This window comes from Galeopterus variegatus, unplaced genomic scaffold (genome assembly GCF_000696425.1).
Source record: "Galeopterus variegatus unplaced genomic scaffold, G_variegatus-3.0.2 Scaffold0, whole genome shotgun sequence".
Lineage (NCBI taxonomy): Eukaryota > Metazoa > Chordata > Mammalia > Dermoptera > Cynocephalidae > Galeopterus > Galeopterus variegatus.
This window is the reverse complement of record NW_007726111.1, coordinates 1,663,010-1,684,111: the sequence shown is the minus strand read 5'-3', so window position 1 is coordinate 1,684,111 and position 21,102 is coordinate 1,663,010. Positions and strand designations below refer to the sequence as shown.

The following is a 21,102-nucleotide window of genomic DNA, read 5'->3' as shown; positions in this document are numbered from 1 at the left end:
AGAAAGAAAGAAAGAAAGAAAGAAAGAAAGAAAGAAAGAAAGAAAGAAAGAAAGAAGAAAACAACAATCACAATAATTCCTTGAACTTTCAAAAGGAGAGAAGGGAATTGTGTCCACTAGAAGTAGAAAAAGGAGAGGGAGAGGGGGAGTTAGGGAGAAATTGTCAAAGGGCCACAAAAAAATGTTTACATTGTGTAGTGATAAAAGAAAAAATGAAATTAAAAAAAAAAGAAAAAACTTTTAAAAGGCTGGTTATTCAGTTGGTTAGAGCATGATGCTGATAACACCAAGGTCCAGGGTTTGATCCCTGTACCAATCAGCAAACAAAAATACCCTTTATCTATCTATTTATGTATCTATCTATAGTAATTATGACATATAGCAGCGAAATAGAAATATGTTCACATGAAAATTTATCCTGGAACTGCCATTTTATTTTTGTTTTGTTTTATTTTGCTTTGGTGGCTGGCTAGTACAGGGACTGTACCATGGACCTTGGTTGGAAATGCCATCTTGAAAGTTCAATTTCCCACTGTACATGCTGTCAAGACTTCTTATACACAAATTTTATCTTTTTAAAATAATATTGCCCAAATGAGATGTAAAATATTTTCTGAATACTTGATGCAAGAACATAATTATGAAATAGACTGAACTCCATCCTTAGTTCTTAATCATTAAAGGCAGAAAGGGATGAATATTCAATATTTTTCATGACTTATGTTGTTTGTGTTACTTGGTAAAACATATTATTCCTCCTCATTTTTTTCCCCCACTGGGAGAGAGAGAATTAATCAATAAACATCACCCTTAATATAATCACCATTATATTGATCAACCTCCTTCATTAATTTTCACATGAATCAGGGTGATGTCTGCAAAATGTAGTGGAGCTAGAAATGTCTGTGGCTATTTGAAGTGGCTCTAATATACCTATTTTGATAGTTTGGACTCTTCTTAGTTCTCTCTGGCATCTGTTCACTGCCTCTTTCCTCTTTCTCTTTCAGCTTCCTCACTCTGTTGTGCCTATAAACGATAATCACAGATCATCAAAGTACCTGTCCCACCTCTCAAACTCACACGTACACTTCTACACCCAGACTTTAACCCTGTACCTTGCTAGATTCCATCAGACTTTCAATGTGCCCCAAGCAAAAAGCTTGTTTTAAATCTAAAATCTTTTCCTCTATTTTTCTTCTTAACTGAAGAAGAAATTTTTTCTTAGACTGATTTCCAAAAATATCCACATGGGAGCATGATGGAGTTAGGTGAGTGGTTTATTTTCTGCTCTTTGACACTTTTCAGCTGCTGTTCACCCCTTGAAAAATTACTGCCTTCTTATGAAATTTCTATTGCTTAATTTTTCTGCCAATGTATAAATTTCATTTCCATAGACCTTCAGCATCTTCCCGGTAGCTTGAATCTGAACTTACAGCCCCTTCTCCATCCTATCCTCTGTGACCTTGATATTTTAATGTGGTTGATCTTTCCAGCTGTCTGGCTTCATGACAAATGAAATGTATCAGCTCCAATGATGGTTATTTTCAATGATGTTTTAGCCACCTATCCATGTGCTTCTCTTCTTATGGTAACATTATACTGCTCACATTCTAGCTGATGACTCCACAGCATAATGCTGTTGACAACCTCTCACTTTCATGTACTTTAAAAAGATTACAGACAAAACCAATGAATTTAAACCCATCATTCTAATCCACTTACTTTTGCCTGAAAAGGTCTTTCCAGCCCTTATAAATTAGTTCAATAACAGAAAAAACATATTTCTATTTAATATTACATTATAAGTATATAATTTCTCCAAATAGTACTCAGTTACTATTTTAATGGTTTCATAACATTCCATCAAATACTGGAAAGGAAATTTTGCAGATGAATTAAGATTTCCAAATTTGGAGCCAGACTAACTGGCTTAAAATTTGTATTCTGAAACTGACATTACATTGACAATTAATTCTCTGTGATCAGTTTCCCCATCTGTAGAACAAGGACAATAATAAAGCATCCTTATGTGGTGTTGCATATTTGGTGCTTGGAACCTGGAACCCAGGTAGGTACTTAATAAGTATTAGATTATACAAATTATGTTGTACCATGTTTTCTTTATGTAACCATGTCTATTGCTAGAAATGTAAGCTTAAGGTTTTTGTTTGTTTGTTTTTTGTTTGTTTTTACTACTAAAGAAAATGTTGCTGATGGAGTTTGGACATGTTGTCCCCTCCAAAACTCATGTGGAAATTTGATCCCCAATGCGGCAGTGTTGGAAACTGATTGAGTCATGGGGGTGGATCCCTCATGAATGGATTAATGCTCTCCATGGGGGAGGAGGGGTAGTGAGTGAGTTCTTGCTCTATTAGTTCCCATGAGAGCTTGTTGTTTATAGGACCCTGGCATCTCCTCTCTCTCTCTCTTGCTTCCTCTCTCTTGTTTCCTCTTTCTTGGTTCCTCTCACCATGGTATCTGCTTGTATCCTCAGGCTGCCTGCCACTTTCTGCCATGAGTAGAAGCAGTCTGAGGCCCATGCCAGATGCAGCTGTCCTAGAATCGTAAGCCAAATAAACCTCTTTTCCTTATAAGTTACCCAGTCTCAGGTATTTCTGTTATAGCAACGCAAAATGGACTAAAGCAGAAAATTGGTACGAAGGAGTGGGGTGTTGCTATATAGATACTTGAAAATGTGGATGAAGCTTTGGTACTGGGTAATAGGCAAAGGTTGGCAGAGTTGGAGGACTTAGAAGAAGAGAAAAAGATGAGGGAAAGTTTGGAATGTCTTAGAGACTTGTGTAGTGGTGAACAGAATGCTGATAGAAATGAGGAACTGATTGGGAATTGGACAAAAGATCACCCTTGCTACTCCATAGCATTGAACCTGGCTGCATTGTGTCCATGCCCTTGGACTTTGTGGAAGTTGGAACTTAAGAGTTATGAACCAGAGCATTTGACCAAAGAAATTTCTAAGCAGCAAAGCATCAAGGAAGTTGCATGTTTGCTTTTAAGAGCCTATTCTTACTTATGATATAAAGCCAGGATTTAGAAAGGAATCAGAGTGTAAAGATTTGGAAAATTTATAGCCTGGCCATGTGGCAAAGAAGTGGAGAGCCCATGAACAATGCAAGGGTGAAGTAGATAAACTTGTTGCTAAAGACATTATCTTGGAAGTGAGGCAGCCAGATGCTAAGAAACAGAACAATGGAAATAATGCCCTAAAGGCATTGAGAAGTCAGGAAGGGTGACCCATCCATCACAGGCCCTGAGGCCTAGAAGGGCTGAGTTGTCCCAGATCACAGACCTAGGGCGCAGCTGCCTTTGGGAACCTGCTCCCTGCATCCCAGCTGCTCCAGCTGGAGCAGCCTCAACTGTGGTTCATGCAGCAGCCCTGGAGAGTAGAGGACTGAAACCTCAGTGGTGTCCACATGGTGTTAAGTCTGCAGGCCAGCAGGACATGAGAACAGTGGAGGTGTGGCAGCCTCCACCCAGATTCCAGAAGATGCATGGAAAAGCCTGGGGACCCACAGAGAGCCATCTACTAGAGCAATGTTGAGCAGGAATGTGGGGTTGGATCCTCCACAGGGAGCCCCCACGAGGGCAATGTCTAGTAGATCCAAGGCATCAGGGCTGCCTCCAGGACCCTGGAACTTCAGGGCCACTGGTAATGTGCAACACCGGCCTGGAAAAGCTGCAGGCACCAGCGCAGCCCAATGGGCTGTGCTGGCAGAGATGTGGGAGCAAGGTTGCCTGAGGCTTTGGGGGCCCAAATGCCCAATTGTGCCCAGGATGCAGGACTTGGAGTCAAAGAACATTATTTTGGAGCTTTAAGACATAATTTCTGCCCTGCTGGGTTTCGGACTTGTTTGGGGCCTATTTCTCCTTTCTTCTGGTCTATTCCTCCCTTTTGGAATGGGAACGTGTACCCAATGTCTGTTCCACCATTGTATCTTGGCAATAAATAAATTTGGTTCTGTTTTTCTGGTTCACAGCTGGAAGGATTTTTGCTTTTGGTCTCAGATGAGACTTTGGACTTTGGACTTTTAAGTTGGTGCTGGAGCAAGCTAAGACTTTTGGGACTGTTGGAATAGAATGATTGTATTTTGTATGTGAGAGTGATGTGAGTTTTGGGGGGCCAGGGGCGGAATGATGGAGTTTGGATATGTTGTCACCTCCAAAACTCATCTGAAAATTTGATCCCCAATGCGGCAGTGTTGGAAACTGATTGAGTCATGGGGGCAGATCCCTCATGAATGGATTAATGCTCTCCCTGGAGAGGGGGGTAGTGAATGAGTTCTCTCTCTATTAGTTCCTGCAAGAGTGTGTTGTTTATAGGACCCTGGCACCTCTTCTCTCTCTCTTGCTTCCTCTCTCTTGCTTCCTCTTGCCATGTGATCTGCTTGTACCCACTGGCTGCCTGCTGATTTCTGCCATGAGTAGAAGCAGCCTGAGGCCCATGCCAGATGCAGCTGTCCCAGAATCGTAATCCAAATAAACCTCTTTACCTTATAAATTACCCAGTCTCAGGTATTTCTGGTATAGCAACACAAAAAAGACTAAAACAGTTGCAATAAGCATAAAGCTTTTCTTCTATTGAATCATTTGTCTGGTCAAATTCTAAAGAATGATATTAATCGGACCCAAAAATATAGATGCTCTATATGTCTTTTAAAAAAAGACTTGTAACTATTTATAATACTGCTATTAAGAGGTCAATTTTGTCATATTTTTAGCACTTAATCACTTGTTTTCCTTAAACACTCTTTCCTTTTTTTTTCCAAATGCTCTCTCCTAATTTTCCTTATTCTCTAATCACTCAATATGCCATGTTTTGCCTCCTTCCTCCTTCCTGGCAAAATCTGGCCTTTTCCAGCTATTGGACTTTCTGTTTGCTTTTCTATGTTCTTTCTTCCACTATTATACTCTAATTTCATGATTTTGACATCATCTTTATTCTTACCACATCCAAAACAAGATGGTTATTTCTGAAATATCTCTGAGAGCTAGACTTGAGTAATTCAACTTCCTTCTGAACGCCAACATTCCATCTTACTTGGACATTTTCCAATTTTATTTAACTTTTAATTGCCGCCCCAGTGTCTCAGGATAAAAACCTTGGGGTCATATTTATCATTCCACTTCCTCACATCCAATCAGTTGCAAAACATCTCTTCCCCTTGACTGACTCCAATATAATCTGGTTCATTTAATAAATTCATGATAAAATTACAAAATAAGGTCAAACATTGAACTGTAAATTCATATGGACCTTTCATTATCATCCCCAATAAAGAGAATGATACATTACTATTTTTATGTGAAAGGCCTTAAAGGAGAGATAACACCATAAAGAGAACTTCTGGTACTGCTTTAACTACTTTTCTCCCTGCCATGGGATTTGAGATAAATTAATTCTGCTTTATATCCATGTGTCAGTGAATTACTAGTATATACTTATGCACATATAAAATGACAAAATCAAATAGATGTCCCCTCCTTTATAAATTTTATTTTATTTTATTTTATTTTTGGATAAATTGAATCAGTTGCTATAGTAGGCAGAATTCTAAGACATATCTATCTATCCCAATATTTTTGCCATGTGGTATACACACCTTGCTTAATTTCCTCTCCTTGAGCATGAGTGGAAACTTTAAATATGAAGGTATATCACTCCACCATTAGGTTACTAATCAGTTGACTTCTGAATAAATCAAGAGATACTACCCAATTAGGCTCAATTTAATCAGGTAAGCCCTGAAGGGCCTGCGCCCTTCCTCAACTCAGAGATTGGAAGTGTGAGATGGATTTCACGTGAGGGAAATTCTTAATTACTGGATTTGAATATGGGGGAACCACGAGTCAAGGAATGATAGCAGCCTCCAAGAACTGAAAGTGGCTCCCAGCTGACAGCCAACAAGAAAATGATCTCAGGACTACAACCATGAGGAAGAACTGGATTCTGCCAACAACTTGAATGACTCTAGAGAGAAACTAGGCCTTGAATTCTGTCTTGTTAAGACACTGATCAGAGAATCCTGCCATGCCATGCTGGACTTCTGATCTACAAAATTATGAACTATTAAGTGGGTACTGTTTTAAGCTGCTAAATTTGTGGCAACGTGTTACATAGAAATGTAAAACTAACACTGTTGCTGAAAAAAAAATCAGTTTTTACTTCATAACTTAAATTTAGAGTAATTTCTGTTTTGAATTTGATTCCATATTTAGATTATGTTTAAATGTTAAGTTTTTCAAGATAGAGAAAAATCACATCACTTTAAAAAGTACAAATGACATGATTGCTTATTTTTGAATAATTTATATAATATCTATCTGTCAAAAAGTATATTTACAATTTTGCTGAGAGTGACAGAGTACTTTAATTGGGTATGTCTGCTTGGTTTTTTAAGAACTGAATAAATCACTATAACAATTCTGTCTACTGAGTACCATACATCAAAAATAAAAATAATGATAATAATAAAACCTTCTCTCAATCCAAATTTTTTAGAAATACAAAAGTTTGAACACCTCATTTAAGTGTCAGGAAAGAAAATAAATTTCAGACCATAGTTAACATGAATTAAACCATTTAGCCATAAGTTTCAATGAACTTTTTTTATGTCAATATATTCTTGTTAGTAATCAATTCTCAGTAATTTTCTAAGGCTTTCCAAGTATACCCATTTTAAGCAAATCCATGATAAAACTTCTCCCAACGAAAGTCTTTTCAAAATCTTAGAGAAATTTTGCTTCTTTTCATATGTAAAGAAAGCGTTCATGTTAATACACCACGATCATAGAGAAAAGCTCATTAAATAAGTAAAAATAGAAGCAGTGTTGACATTACACATATAAGAACAGAGCAATGAATGTATTTTCATTTTAGTCAAGGCCCATTACTTTATACCACATTATATAAAATAATTCAAAATAGTCTTTCAAATTTGGAGTAAAGTCTCCTACTTACGGTTTCAAAACTAATTTCATCGAGCAGCTCAACTCCTCTTGAAAGTGAAACTTCAGTCAGAAAAAGAATAACTTTTATTTCATCTCTTTAGCAAAAACATGTTCTTGATACCATATGCCTTCTAGACCTGGCAGCTGTAGCTAGCAAAGCTAACATTTATTGAGCTTTACCAATTGTCACGAACTGTTCTTAAAGTTTTACGTGTAGTTATATTATCTTTTATTTCTATTTTTCCACGAACTTTTTGAAGTATCCAATCTTTACAACAACCCTTGAGGTAGGTCCTCTTACCATCACGCTCAATTTATAGGTAAAGAAACCAAGCCATAGGAGGTTAAGTAATTTGTCCTGGCAAGGTGTCTGGGAAGTTGTTGAGCTGATTTTGAAGCCCAGGCAACCTGGTGTCATAGGTAACATCCTTACAGCTCTGCAACCCTGCCTCTGTACAGATCACCAAACTTGTTTTCTCTTTTCCTTGAAGCTTACTTTCATTCATTTATCCCTCAGCCTTAACAGAAGACACATTATCCCCTATGGGCCCAACTTTACAATGAGAATTTATTTGGAGAAAGTTTTTCAATATATGTGGTATGTTCTCTTTACCTTTTGAAGTAAGGCATACTGGGAAAAGGTGGAGTAAGAAAGTGGTTACAATATTTGCAGCTAACCAGATATAAGATTGACCAATATCACAGTTTACCTTATTCAGCTACTACATCTGTAATAAGTATGTAGAATTAATTCATTCATTCTACAAAATTTTGTCAGCATCTAGGTGTATGCTATGCACCTAGAATAGTGCCTGGTACTAATAGAACTTGTATCCTGTGAGGAAGAAAGATTAAAAAACTAGTAAATTAAATATTATGTTTAAAGATAATTAGTGCTTTGGACAAAAGACAAAAAAGAGCAGGGTAAGAAAACTTTGCATGATGGAAGGCATGAGGCAGGTTATCGTATTAAATTAGGTGGTCAGGGTAGACCTGACTAAGGTTACATTTAAGAAATAATTTTAAAATATAAATTTTCCACTTTTTCATACATAAAAAGCCCATTTTACTTCTAATCCTTCCACACCTTAAAAGAAATATTCAAAGAGATACGAACTTGTACTTAAGACTCTTTATGAGGGCTTTAAAAATCTTTATAGCCAATACAGGACCAAATAACTAAGTTTTAAGCCATTTCTAACTACAATTATAACTCTGTTAACATAAAGCATGCATTTCACTCCACATGCTAAATGCTGTTTTTCCTTCACTGAACAAAAATGTATTGATTACCTACCATGTGCAGGCATTTTGACAGTCCTGAGGATGCTAATTCCTAGTGCTCCAGGGGTTCACATTCTGGTGAGGTTACACAAATAAGCAGAGAATTGCATGCTTTATAAAAGGGCTTCCTGGAGTACTGGAAAACATGAAGTAGGGGTCAAGAGGAAGTGATACTCTAGATGAATCTCAAAGAATGAATAGGAAATAAAGATATGGGGTAGCAGAAAGCATTTGGGACATGTGCAGAGGTAGGGAGGATGGAAAATATGTACTTTGCTCATGGCATTGAGTATAGTTCTACATGAGAAAAGATTAAGAGATTTTATATAACGTGATAAAGAAGGAGACTTAACAAATAATCAGAAGCTTTTTGGAGGAGGAATATTGAGAAACTGAGTTTCCTCAAGTAAATTATTCAGGGTTTACTGCAGTTGCAGAGATGATAAATAAATATGCAAGGCTCTCATAGTGAGGTTAAGAAGGAAATAACAGAATGGAGATATCTTTAGCAGGTAGAATTGACAAGAATTGAAAGCCATTGTTTCTGGAGGGTGAAGAGAAAGGGAAGACTGGAATGACTCCCAGAATTTGTGATGCCTTTCAGTATGACAGGGAACACAGAAAGAGAACACAAGGAGAAAAAATGATGAGCCCAATATATGTAGATTAAATATTAAGTGTGTGTGGTACATTTTAATGAAAATGTTCCCTAGACTGTGCAATTTATGACTCTGGAAGCAAAGAAAAGAATTCTAGGAATAAGAGAATGAAAGTACTAATTAAAATGTATTTAATATTTAAAATAGTATTTCTTGGGCAGTCTGTGTTGGCGCCTGTGCTGCGAAGAGTAAGTAGATTATTTCATCTAATCCTCACAACCACACTCTGATCATTATTTTTTCTTCCTTCCTTCATTCAGAAATGCTTATTGAGGGTCACTATGTGTCAAGGAAATACAGGGCAATATAGATGCAGCAACAAACAGCACAAACTGTCTCTGTGAGATTACTGTTCATACATGAAAACCTGAGGAGTAGTGACTCAGTCAAAATAATACAGGTAGTCAATAAATGATAGGAATAGAGTTTGAATCCAGTTCTAATTCAAGAATCTGAGCCCTTAACCATCATGCCATATTGTCTTGGGAAGTTACAGGTTAGAGTATTTAATATTTAAATGATAAGGTAAAAGATCATTAGAAAGCAACTGAGGCTGGGCCGGCCCGGTGGCACACTGAATAGTGCGCCGCTTGGGAAGCGCGGTGGCGCTCCCGCCCGAGGGTTCGGATCCCACATACAGACCGGCTCCTGCTCACTGGCTGAGCGAGGCGCGGGAGCAACGCCGAGGCTTGCGATCCCGTTGCCGGTCCCTGGTCCGGTACGGGGGCAACACTGAGGGTTGCGACCCGTTGCCGGACACGGAAAAAAGACAAAAAGACAAAAAAAAAAAAAAAAAAAGGAAAGCAACTGAGGCTATAGAAGAGAAGCTTCTGGGATTTCAACTGGCTTTGTAAAGAGCTACTGTTAGTTAAGTAGAGATGAACAGAAGATGATCTGAGGATGATTTTTTTCTCACATTGGTCTATATGTACATATGACTCACCCTGAAAAAATGCTGTCTAAGTTGAAAGGTTTCCCTTATTTGTTATGTTTCTGATTTTAACCATACATGGTTTGATATCACAAGTTTTGTTATAACTCAAGCAAAACTCTCTCATTCTTTTTCCATAATGACAAAATGTTTCTAAGATATATTTCTATCTCAGTATTTCCCAGTGAGTGTCTTATAGAACACTGGTTCTGCCAAAACAACAGCAACAACAACAACAAAAGGATTAAGTGGTAAAATACATTTGTAATATAGTTGGTTAAACGAAGTCTTATAATATTTTTCATAGCACTAATACATTAATATATGCAATTCATATCTCTAAGAGGGATTAAATAAAAAGCATTTTGCAAACTATATTGACTAAAGACCATGTTTTTAGTACAGGGTTTGTGGGACTACACTTTAATTAAAGTACATTGTTTGGCCAGGGAGGGAGGGGGAGTGCATGGAAGTTGTCCTGGATTATTCAGCCAGGTATATTATCAGATTATACTGGGACTAAGTAGTTAGTATATGTCTTTATACTATGTTACAATGCCATGAGAAAAATGACTCTATGTGGCTTAGTATCCTGAGAAGTAAGAAAGGTTTTAAATAGAAGATGATTCCTTTTATAAAAAAAATCACAAAACATATTCAATCTTTGTTTTGCATGGCTCGGCTGACACTATTCACTTCTACCTGAGTCTTTTAAGTCTATTATTGTTTTGCATATTTAGATAATAACTACATAACTGCTTCTGTATGAATGAGTATGTTTTTTGGAAGTAGAGTGTGGTTATAATTCTAGTGACTACTCATGTATTGCAGTATGTTGACAAATTAAACAAGCATGGAACAGTGAATAAATGACATATAATAGATGTCAGAAGTCCACCCAGTTTCAGGAAAGCTGTGTAAATAGCAAAAAACATTAACAGGCTTTCTTGCAGACAATTTACTCAATGAAAAAGTATATTGTTTACTGAGTACTCTAATTAGCTTTCCTTTAAAAGGGTGGTGCAGGTAGAGTAGTTCTATTTTTAGCAAATACAAAAAAAAAACCTGCTTGTGAAGTAACTTTGAGATAATGAGAGTAGTAGCAATATGTGGTTTGTTGAAGAAATCATTCTATTTATAAAGTTACAAAATAGTGAGGTAAACTGAAACTGGGTGAAAAATGCATAATAATTGTTACTCTGGCATGATTTAAAAGGTACTGTAAGTAAATATAAATCTAATTCCAAGATTTAAAAGATAAACTTCATAACCATTATTAACTTATGACTTTTATCAGCTGTTAAAACCTTATTATAATTTTTTTTAAAAACTACAAAAGCCCCCAAGAAATGCTTTAAATAAACATCTCTTATTTCTGTGACTTCCCAAATTGGTAAATTAAAATGACATGTCTTCTCACACGTAACTGTTCATAAATACATTTTCTCATAAAATTTTTAAAAACACAAAAGAGAAGCAAAAAGTATGTAAGTCCAATTTTAGGTATTACACACACACAGATCTGAGGTTATTTTTATTCCTGTGGTCATCTCCATGTGCAAGCCATTTTTTTTTGCCCCCCCCTGCTTTTTATATTTCCCCTTGCCACTACACCTTACTTTTCAAAACTGATAAGGCAGATGTGATTCACAGTTCTATACATTAATATACAACACTGCATCTGTCATCCCCCAAAGTTAAACTTTGTGGTATTTTAGGTTCTAACTTCTTCCCAGGGAAATTCATAGTTTTAGACCTAAAATACACACACACACACACACACACATACACACACACACACATATATGTATATAGGCACATATGCATATATATGTATATAAAATTTTCCAACATTGATAAATATTATAGCAAAATATATTATTTCTATTGCTTATATTGATATATAATATTATTTTTTTTCCTGTAGATAGATCCACAGAAGTAGTATGAAACTACCATGTAAATTACATTGTCAGTGGTATAGACCATTGTATTTCAACTAGGAATATTATTTTGCTATCTGATTAAGTGGATTTTTATAATTTAAAGAAGAAGAAATCTGAGTCATTTCCACAAATCTGGATGTATAGTGAAAATACCACTGAATTTATTTTAAAATCATATAAACATTTTGTTAATATGTGAGATTTATTTCATAAACTACACATAATAGGGCAAGAAAAAAATTTTATTTTATTTGTTTCATGGTGCATGTTTGCAGTGTAGAGTTTGTTGTGTCAATACATGCATATATTTTATGATGATCTAATTAGAACATCTACCACCTAAACATCTATGATTTCTTTGTGGTTATAGCATTCAAGATCCTCTTTTCTGGCTATCTTGAAATATACAATACAATATTGTGAGCTGTTGTCACCCTAATGCACCAGAACTTATTCTTCCTATCTAAGTGTAACTTTGTATTTATACAGTATGTATTTTCAGTGACAGCAGTGCTTGTTTGAATGTGAAATTGAGTTATTTTTCCACAGATTTTCCTATTGTTTTTTTGTTGTTGTTTACATAGTTTAATAAAAGAAAAAGATTTTAAAAGGAGATACAGGGAACAAATTTAGGAAAAAGGGTATTTTTATTTAGTACTGTAGCAACTCAATCTGGTCCCAACGTTAGGTATATCACTTCATTCCCCCATGCCTAATTTTTTTCAACTTTAAAGTAGGAGGTATGATAAGTAGTTATAGGAGCTTCATGGAGTTGCATCAGAGTCAGGCCCAGGAGTAAAAGAGGTTGGCGAATGGGCAGTTTCTAGCCTTCAGTCAACTGGCTGAAGTTGGTCTCAACCAGCCCACTTTCATTTTTATCTATTTTCTATACTAGGTCTTTGTATTTAACATCATTCGAAGAAGTTAATAATATTAGGAAGGAGTTTGTCATATCCTCCTTCACATCTTACAGTGTATGCCAACAATGCACGGTCCTGGCTGCTCTTTACCCTGGCCATTTCTCAGCTTGTGTCTGCAACAGGCAGCCTCAAGGGCTGAGGTAATGTTTTCCTGTGGGCCCATTCACATCACCCCCACGGAAGTGGGGGGCAAAGGGAACTGATGCAAAAGTGCAGAAGCTCATGCCACCTGCTGTGTTGAGAGTAATAAAGTTCTTTTTCTCTGACCCAGGAGTCTCATGTCTACTGCTTAAATCTTTGAAACATAACAGTTTAACTCATTAACTTGCAAGTTGGGTAAAGACCAATCCCAGGCCAGACAATACTGTATTACTAGATTCTTTTGCAAGATTTTCATAGATATTTAATATCTTTAAATATTAATACTAGTTTAATAAAATAGTAAGGTACTGATGTGGTAAATTGGACATATAACTGGTAGTACAAACTAAACAATCTAGAAAAGTACATTCTGTTTTAATGGAAATCTATTACATGATAAAGATGGTCCTACAAAGTGTGAAAAGGATGAATTACTAAGGTTTGGGGGGAGCAAGCAGCTAATGCATTTTGAATATATAAAATGAGGCTTTTCTCTTCACAATATATATAAAAACAACAACAGAAAAAAGATTTACAGATAAATAGGGATCTAATGTGAAAAATAATACTGGAGATTTTTAGGAGAAAATGAGGAAGGCTACTTTTATACTACAAGTGTGAAAAAGGCCTTTTTTTGACAAAATAGGTAATCACAAAGAAAAACAAAAGGATTTTATAAAAAAAGTAAAAAAATCCCTTAGGAATGGATGAAAATTTCACAAAGAAAATTATAAACAAATATTAAGGGAAAATCATTTCAAGATAGATTGAAAGAAATAAATTCTCTAAAATATAATACACATATATTCCCCCTGCAGTGGACTGAGAGTCCCCCCAAACTCACTGAAGCTTAATTCCCACTGTGACTGTTGAAAATCAGTTTGAAAACTTTTGAAAACTGTAACTGTGGGAAATCCTATTACAATAACTGAAAGGCAGGCCCTTGAAGAGGTGATTAGATTGTGAGAACTATGCCATAGTGAATGGATTAATCCATTTGATGGTTTAATGGTGGTTGTGGGCATGGTTCTGAGGGCTTTAAAAGGAGAGCACATGAAAGACTATCTTTGCTCCACCATTCTGCCACGTTAGACCTCTGTGTCACTGTCACCACCAAGGCCTTCATCAGATATGTTCCTTGGCTTTGGACTTCCCAACCTTTGAAAGTATAGGCAATAAATTTTGTTTTCTTTACAAATTACCCAGTTCCAGGTATTTTGTTATAAGCAACAGAAACAGACAAATACACCCCACAATAAAAATGGCCAAAAAATATAAATGGGAAATTTTAATAAGGAGAAATATAAGTAGTTAATAAACTCATGATGTTGATAAAACTTACATGATGTTTTCTTTTTCTTTTTTTTTTTTTTTTTTAAAAGACGACCGGTAAGGGGATCTTAACCCTTGACTTGGTGTTGTCAGCACCACGCTCAGCCAGTGAGCTAACCGGCCATCCCTATATGGGATCCGAACCCGTGGCCTTGGTGTTATCAGCACCGCACTCTCCCGAGTGAGCCACAGGCCAGCCCCCATGCTGTTTTCTGTCAGCACCACGCCCACCCAGTGAGCAACCGGCCATCCCTATATGGGATCCGAACCCGTGGCCTTGGTGTTATCAGCACCGCACTCTCCCGAGTGAGCCACAGGCCAGCCCCCATGCTGTTTTCTCTCAAGCAGGGAAATTTAAATTTATACAAAATGCAATATAATTTCTGACTCATGAAGTCAATAAATATTAAATACTAGTAAATATAGGGAAGAAGAGACACTCATAAATTATTGTCAGGACTGTAATTATTATCAATTTTTAACAAAGTAATATGAAAGTTTTTATACAATTTTAAAACCCCATTTGCCCGAATTTTATACACCCATTTCAAGAAATTTATCAAGCACATAAAAATACAAAATGTATGTATATATGTATAAAATAAAATACACGTATAGGTGTTTTACTGCAGTTTTGTCTAAAGAGTAACTGGAGCTAAAAACACTTTCAGTTCCTAAGTTTTAAGAGAAGAATGTACAGGAGTTCCTTAAGATACTGTGCAGCTATTTATCTCATAAAGACAATGAGGTAAGCCAATGAGTGTTCCCTTGACAATGTTCAATGTATAATGCTTAGCAAAAAAGAGAAGTCAATGAAAATATGTATAGTAAGATCACATATGCATTTAAAAAATAGGATATTTATAAAAACATAACTAGTCCATAAAACCTTTAAAATGTCTCAAATCCTTATACATGTTACTATGTTTATATAACCATTTTAAAAACAAGCAAAAAGCAATAAAATATATGATGGAATAGATACTAAATCATTGACAGAAGGCATGGGTAAGAGGAAACTACTCATTTTCCTTCACACACTTCATTATTCTGTTGATTGTAAGGAAGAATACACTCGGCCCTCCAGATCTGTGGGTTCTGCATCCATTGATTCAAACAACCATGACTGAAAATGTTCAAGAAAAAAAAAACCCTGCATCTGTACTGAGCATGGACAGACTTTTTTTTTCTCGTCATTATTCCCTAAACAATGCTGTATAACAACTATTCACATAGTATTTACATTTTATTAGGTATTATAAGTAATCTATATGATTTAAAGTATACAGAAGGATGAGCCTAGGTAATATGCAATTACTACACTATTTTGTATAAGGGATCTGAGCATCCCTGGATTTGGGTATCCATGGGATGTCCTGGAAACAATCCCCCATTGATACAGAGGGTCAACTGTACTACTTTTGTAATTCAAATTATTGAAACACAGTTTTAAAAGTAAAGTGAATTGTGATCAAGAAAAGAAAGGGAGAAAATACTGGACCAGATGACACATTAAATTTCTAATATTCTGTATTTCTGAGTCTTCTGGCAACAATCAATCCAAAAGTTGAAACTTTTCATCCAAAGTCGCAGAGAAAATATAAACAGAAGTGAGTTCTGAAAAGAATAGAGGAATCATTTGGGAACAGAGGGGTCAGTAAAGACTATAGAATGCCCATACCTAAAGGTTGGTATGGCCACAGTACCCTAATAGATAGTGTAGATATTGCTAACTGATGATTAGCATGACCTAAGAATTTTGATCCTCAGGACAGGACAGGCATCAGCAATGTATCCCATGATGATGAGAACCCTAAAGATCAATCTACTAAGAGAGCATACAAAAATGACCAGTTATTTCATACAACATGAGGAAGTCGAGCCTTGGAAAAGATAGATTGCAACAAATAAGAGAATATTCATGTTTGTCTTGTACAGAAAGAAAGAAATATATTCTACATGGCAGTGTACTACAGTGTATGCATATGCAATGGCAAAGTTAAATGATAAAAAGGCAACAGTAAAGCAATATTTAAAGAAGAAAAGCCTTACACAATAGTAATTGAACTTGAATGAATTCAGAAGGAGCCAAAGGAAATCTTACAGTTTTTCTACATTTTAGAAATATAAACTACTGTCCAAAAAGAAAACAATCAGATCAGTGGGACAAAGATGAAGCTCAAGATTGGGGAAATAAAAGGAGATGGCTTGCACAAAAGTCAGGTGAGAGCCTGTAACCAGTAAGATAGAGCAGGTCACCAAAGAAGAATAATACTAACCCAATATACTAAAATATTACTATTTCAATACATAATCAACACAAAATCGTTGATGAGATATTTTACATTTTTTTATACTAAGTCTTTGAAATCCAATGTGTATTTTACATTTAAAGCACATCCTAATTTGAACTAGCCTCAGTGTTCATTAACACATGCAGCCAGTGATATTATATCAGAAAGTGCATCTTTAGAAAAATAGTAGCATATATTATGAACTGGTTAGAGTGCAGATGGATACAACCACTGTGGAAAACCAGGTTAAGATGTGCATAACCTATGTCCCTGCAATTCCACTTCTGGAAATGTAACAAAGTAGACCGTACAAAAGCATTGACAGAAGCAAAGAGTCAACTACCACCACCATAACCACCATCAGTGGAACAATGAGGCATTTATCATGTTCGTGGAGTAAAGTCTCTGCATGCACTGGCAGGAATATAGTGGTATTTCTTGCAAATGGAACACATATGTTTTATATTCTCACACTCACTATTTTATTATTGAGCCATATGCTCTCATCTATAAATGCTGACCAGTTGGTGAACTTATCAGGAAAGAAAATTTGCCCAATGATATTGGCCTTTATGCTTCTGAACTTCTAAATCTGCCCCATTCTAAATTCAACTGTGTAACCCAGCCACCACTATTCTGTGGGCCTCAAATGTTACCTGAATTTGATGAACACATTTATAAATTTGCTGGTATAAAATTCCTAGCAATTACCTACTGACACAACTTATAAGTAAGAGAGCACAGGACAAGTGGCATTTTTACCTAGTTTTCTGGGTTATTTAAACATAGTAAAGAGAACACTGTCTCAGCCTCTGAATTATTCCTTTTTAGATTGATAGCTGCTCCTCTCTGGTACTCATCCTCTTAACCTCTCAAAAAGGTATAAAAACTACCCCACAGTGTTGTGAAAAAATGACCGGCACAATGCTTCTCATATAGGCCTCATCAAATAGCCCCATTAGAATGAGAAAAAAAAAAAAAGCGGCATGATTGATAACAATTTACCTTTTCAAATATTGTCTGCACAATGTTTTGTCTGGATTATAATTAGGACCATCTATTTACATTTAAGATCTGAAATTTAAAAAAAAAAAAAAACTACTGGTAATCGAAAAAAATTACAAATCAAAGCAACAATATTATAGCATTAATAGACTTCTCAATTAACAAATATTATTTTAAATGATATTATTCAAGTTTGGAGAGGCCGTAGTGAGGAAGAAATCACATACACTAGTGGTGGCAATGTTAACTACTATCACATCTCCAAAGGGAATCTGATACTCCAGGATCCTTATCCCTTGATTTAGTAACCCTAGTATAAGTTAGCTTTCCTTGGGAAATAGAAATATAAATATTTATGTCCAAAAAATTTCATCTTGTTTAAAATAAAAAATGATAACCACCTACATAGATAATGTGAGGAGAATGTGTATAATAAAACATACATCCTTAGAATTGATAATACTTAATCATTTTAAATAATATTTAAGGTGTTTAATCACATGGGAAAATGCTACATGTTGATTAAGATACAGAACTACCACATAGAGTAGAATATTAACTATATAAGTGCATAGAAAATTTTAAAGGGAAAATTACTCTTTTGTTGAAATTTGTTTAAACAAAAATATCTCTTTTTAAATCTGTATTTGAATATTTTGATTAAATATCTCTCATTAAAAAAGTAACATATTAAATTTCTCCTAAAAATTAGTGACTAAAATTTTTTTTTCTACAGACCAGCTTATAAATTTTGTTATGTCAGACAAAAAGTGCCATCAGGTGTCCCTTTTTACCATGGAAGCCAGAAATTTTCATGTAGAATGTAGATCTCCATTATGTAATTCTTTTGAAGCTGATTATTGGTAGAATTCTTTTCTCCTTATTGATTTCTGATCACTCTTTTAACCTTTAAATTTTCATGTGTGTATTTGTATGAGTGTGAGTGTGTGTATTTAAATGTTTTTTAGTATTGAATTTTAAAGTATTAAGTAATGATGGTAAGTAATAATCATTAAAGTAAAGGGAAAATGTTATGTGTTTGCCAAACTAAGAAATGCAGCACATCTCTACTAAGCCATCTCTGAGTATTTGATGGAGAATGCAGAAGCCACTCCGGCTAGAGAGCAAAGATCTAGAGGGTTCTCAGTTATACCACTGGATCTTAATCAGCTCAAAAGGCTCATTTGTTGCCTAGTGAAAAATATATGCTAGCTATTTCTACATAGCTTAGGCCATGCCTAATAATCTCACCAAAGAAGCAAAATTATGACTATAGAACTTCCTGAAACATGAGGAAACATGTTTGGTTTTAAGTCTTATTTTCATAGTAAAAATTACTTTAGAAAAGGGAAGTAGAAACAATAAAAAACATATCCACTATGACTAATTTTGACTCACTTTGCATTTAAACAAAATCAGAATAATTAAAATTCACTAGGTAAATTTCTTGCCAAGTTGGGCTGTTTTTCTCAGCATGCTTTCAAATTTTATAAGACTAACTCTTTCAGAAAGCCCTTCAGCTGCTTTTAAAACTTATTCCAAGACAAGATATTCCCTGAGTTGGCAGAAAATAAAATCTGAGAGACCTGTCCCTTGCTGTCAGAGGTTAATGGATTATATAGTACCATTCATACATCAAACAGTTAAACAGTGTAAAGCTCAGGCTGAAGTCTGGCTGCACCCCAGGGCCTGCAGGAAGCCCTTGGCTCTCCTCAGGTGCAGTGTGGGTGTTGCATGTGAGACAGGAAACAACCTTAGAGACAGCTGTGTTTGCTGAATATGTGGGGGTGGAGGGATACCACCTATAGCTCCCCAACCCATGACAAACTATGAGGAGCTCTTCTTACCACCAGAGGAGCAGAATAGCAAAGGGAGATGGGGGGCAGGGTGTCACCAGCAGGAAAAGAAGTCCTACCTCACTATCAGTAGTATAGGAGAAGACAAGGCTGATAATGGAGAGTTAATATGCTTTATTACAAAGTAAATGAAAATCATTGATTCCTTTCTCAGACAATACCATTTCTTTGCACTTCAGGCATAAAGTCTGAGTATTTTCAGAATGTGCTTTCTTGAACTAGCATAAAAGTACAGTAACCAGCCCAGCAGAAAATACTGGATCACAAGAAAAATATCACAATGCTAATGAAGAAAACAGAAACAAAGCAAGGATCAAGGGGGAGATGCTTTCCTAGTCCTAACTAAGAAAAAAGAGAAAAAATTTATTAGTGTGAATAGTGGGATTGCACCACGAATTAAGCTCATGAATCCTATTTAGAATTTGCTGCATATATACATATGCATATGTATATGTCTATATATAAGTGTGCATATCTGTATATATATTTATATATTATATACATATAATATAAGTGTATATATGCACATACACACACACACATAAACACATTGTGCCATTCTTTTCAACTCATCCCTTCTGCTATTCCTCCAAAGTCCGTTGGGGTAATAATAATAGGAAATACGTGAACATGAATTAACTCAACAAACCTTTATTCACTCCCTTGATGCCAGGCCAGCCAGTGTACTTTATGTAGAAACCAGAGGTCATCAGGCCTTATACTAACTGAGAGCCTCACGCAGATTAGAACAGTCAAGGAGAGCCAGGAACACGAGTCCCTTTAGTTACATCAGATATTCTTTCCTTCTGAAACATGATCTTCCAAATTCAAAGAAATTATAGTGAAGCAAAACAATTTGAACAGGGACAGATCATCTAAGTCCCACTGAAGATATTTAAAATAGGACTTCACCTAAACCATCTAAATATTGAGACAATTAATGTTTTCAAACTTTTCAAACAATTAAAATTCTACACACGTCCTTGGTAATTGTGCTTCATTCAAAAAATCTCCTTTCCAAATTACCACTTCCGAAATATAATAATTTACCAACACACAGAAAATCAAAGATTTCCCTGGGAGGTTTATTGTTTCTCTACGTAAGGGGCTTTCATTTCATACTTCCTGACACTGACAAAATTCTAATGGTCGCTATAGTCCAAATGTATACATATACATAATACATCTGCATATAAATACATATATATGTAAAATATAAGTTATAGTCTTCCCCTTGCACTACAGAAACTTGTTTTAGTGTGCAGAAAGTATACTTTAGATGCAGAAATTATAGTTTTGTTTTTAGTGGTATAGTTTATTTTATAACTACTTCAATTAACTGCATTGTGTTGATACCAGAAGGCTCCTCATTAAAGAGTACAATTTTTTAAATGTATAATAAATATAGCAGTGGAATTTTTTTTCCTCCATGAATGCACAACCAAAAACAGTTATTCTAAAAATATGAAAGAAATTTAAGGTTTGTTTTTTTGTTTTGCTTTTATATTGAATCCAAAAGGCTGTAAGCAATAATTATAGTTGTTACTGCTCATAAAATGCTGAGAGAAACCAAAATTTATCTACCATTAAAATGAATCTTAGTTAACATTATTCATTATAGCTAAAGAGGAGAAAAATCTGCTTAAGCCTGTAGTGGTAATACTTCCATATGGCATTAATTAGGTCAAGGCAACTTAATATCTTTTTAAAGTAAAAAATAAAAATTGCCTATGGTTTATTCTTTAAAAAAATTTTTAATGCAAAATCA

General features: G+C 35.4%; 1 protein-coding gene across 3 annotated transcripts in view; it reads right to left on the bottom strand.

Annotated features, from left to right (window-relative positions):
• PCLO (piccolo presynaptic cytomatrix protein) overlaps window positions 1–21,102 on the bottom strand; it is a 421,017-nt gene that overhangs the window by 372,819 nt on the left and 27,096 nt on the right. The window lies entirely within an intron of this gene.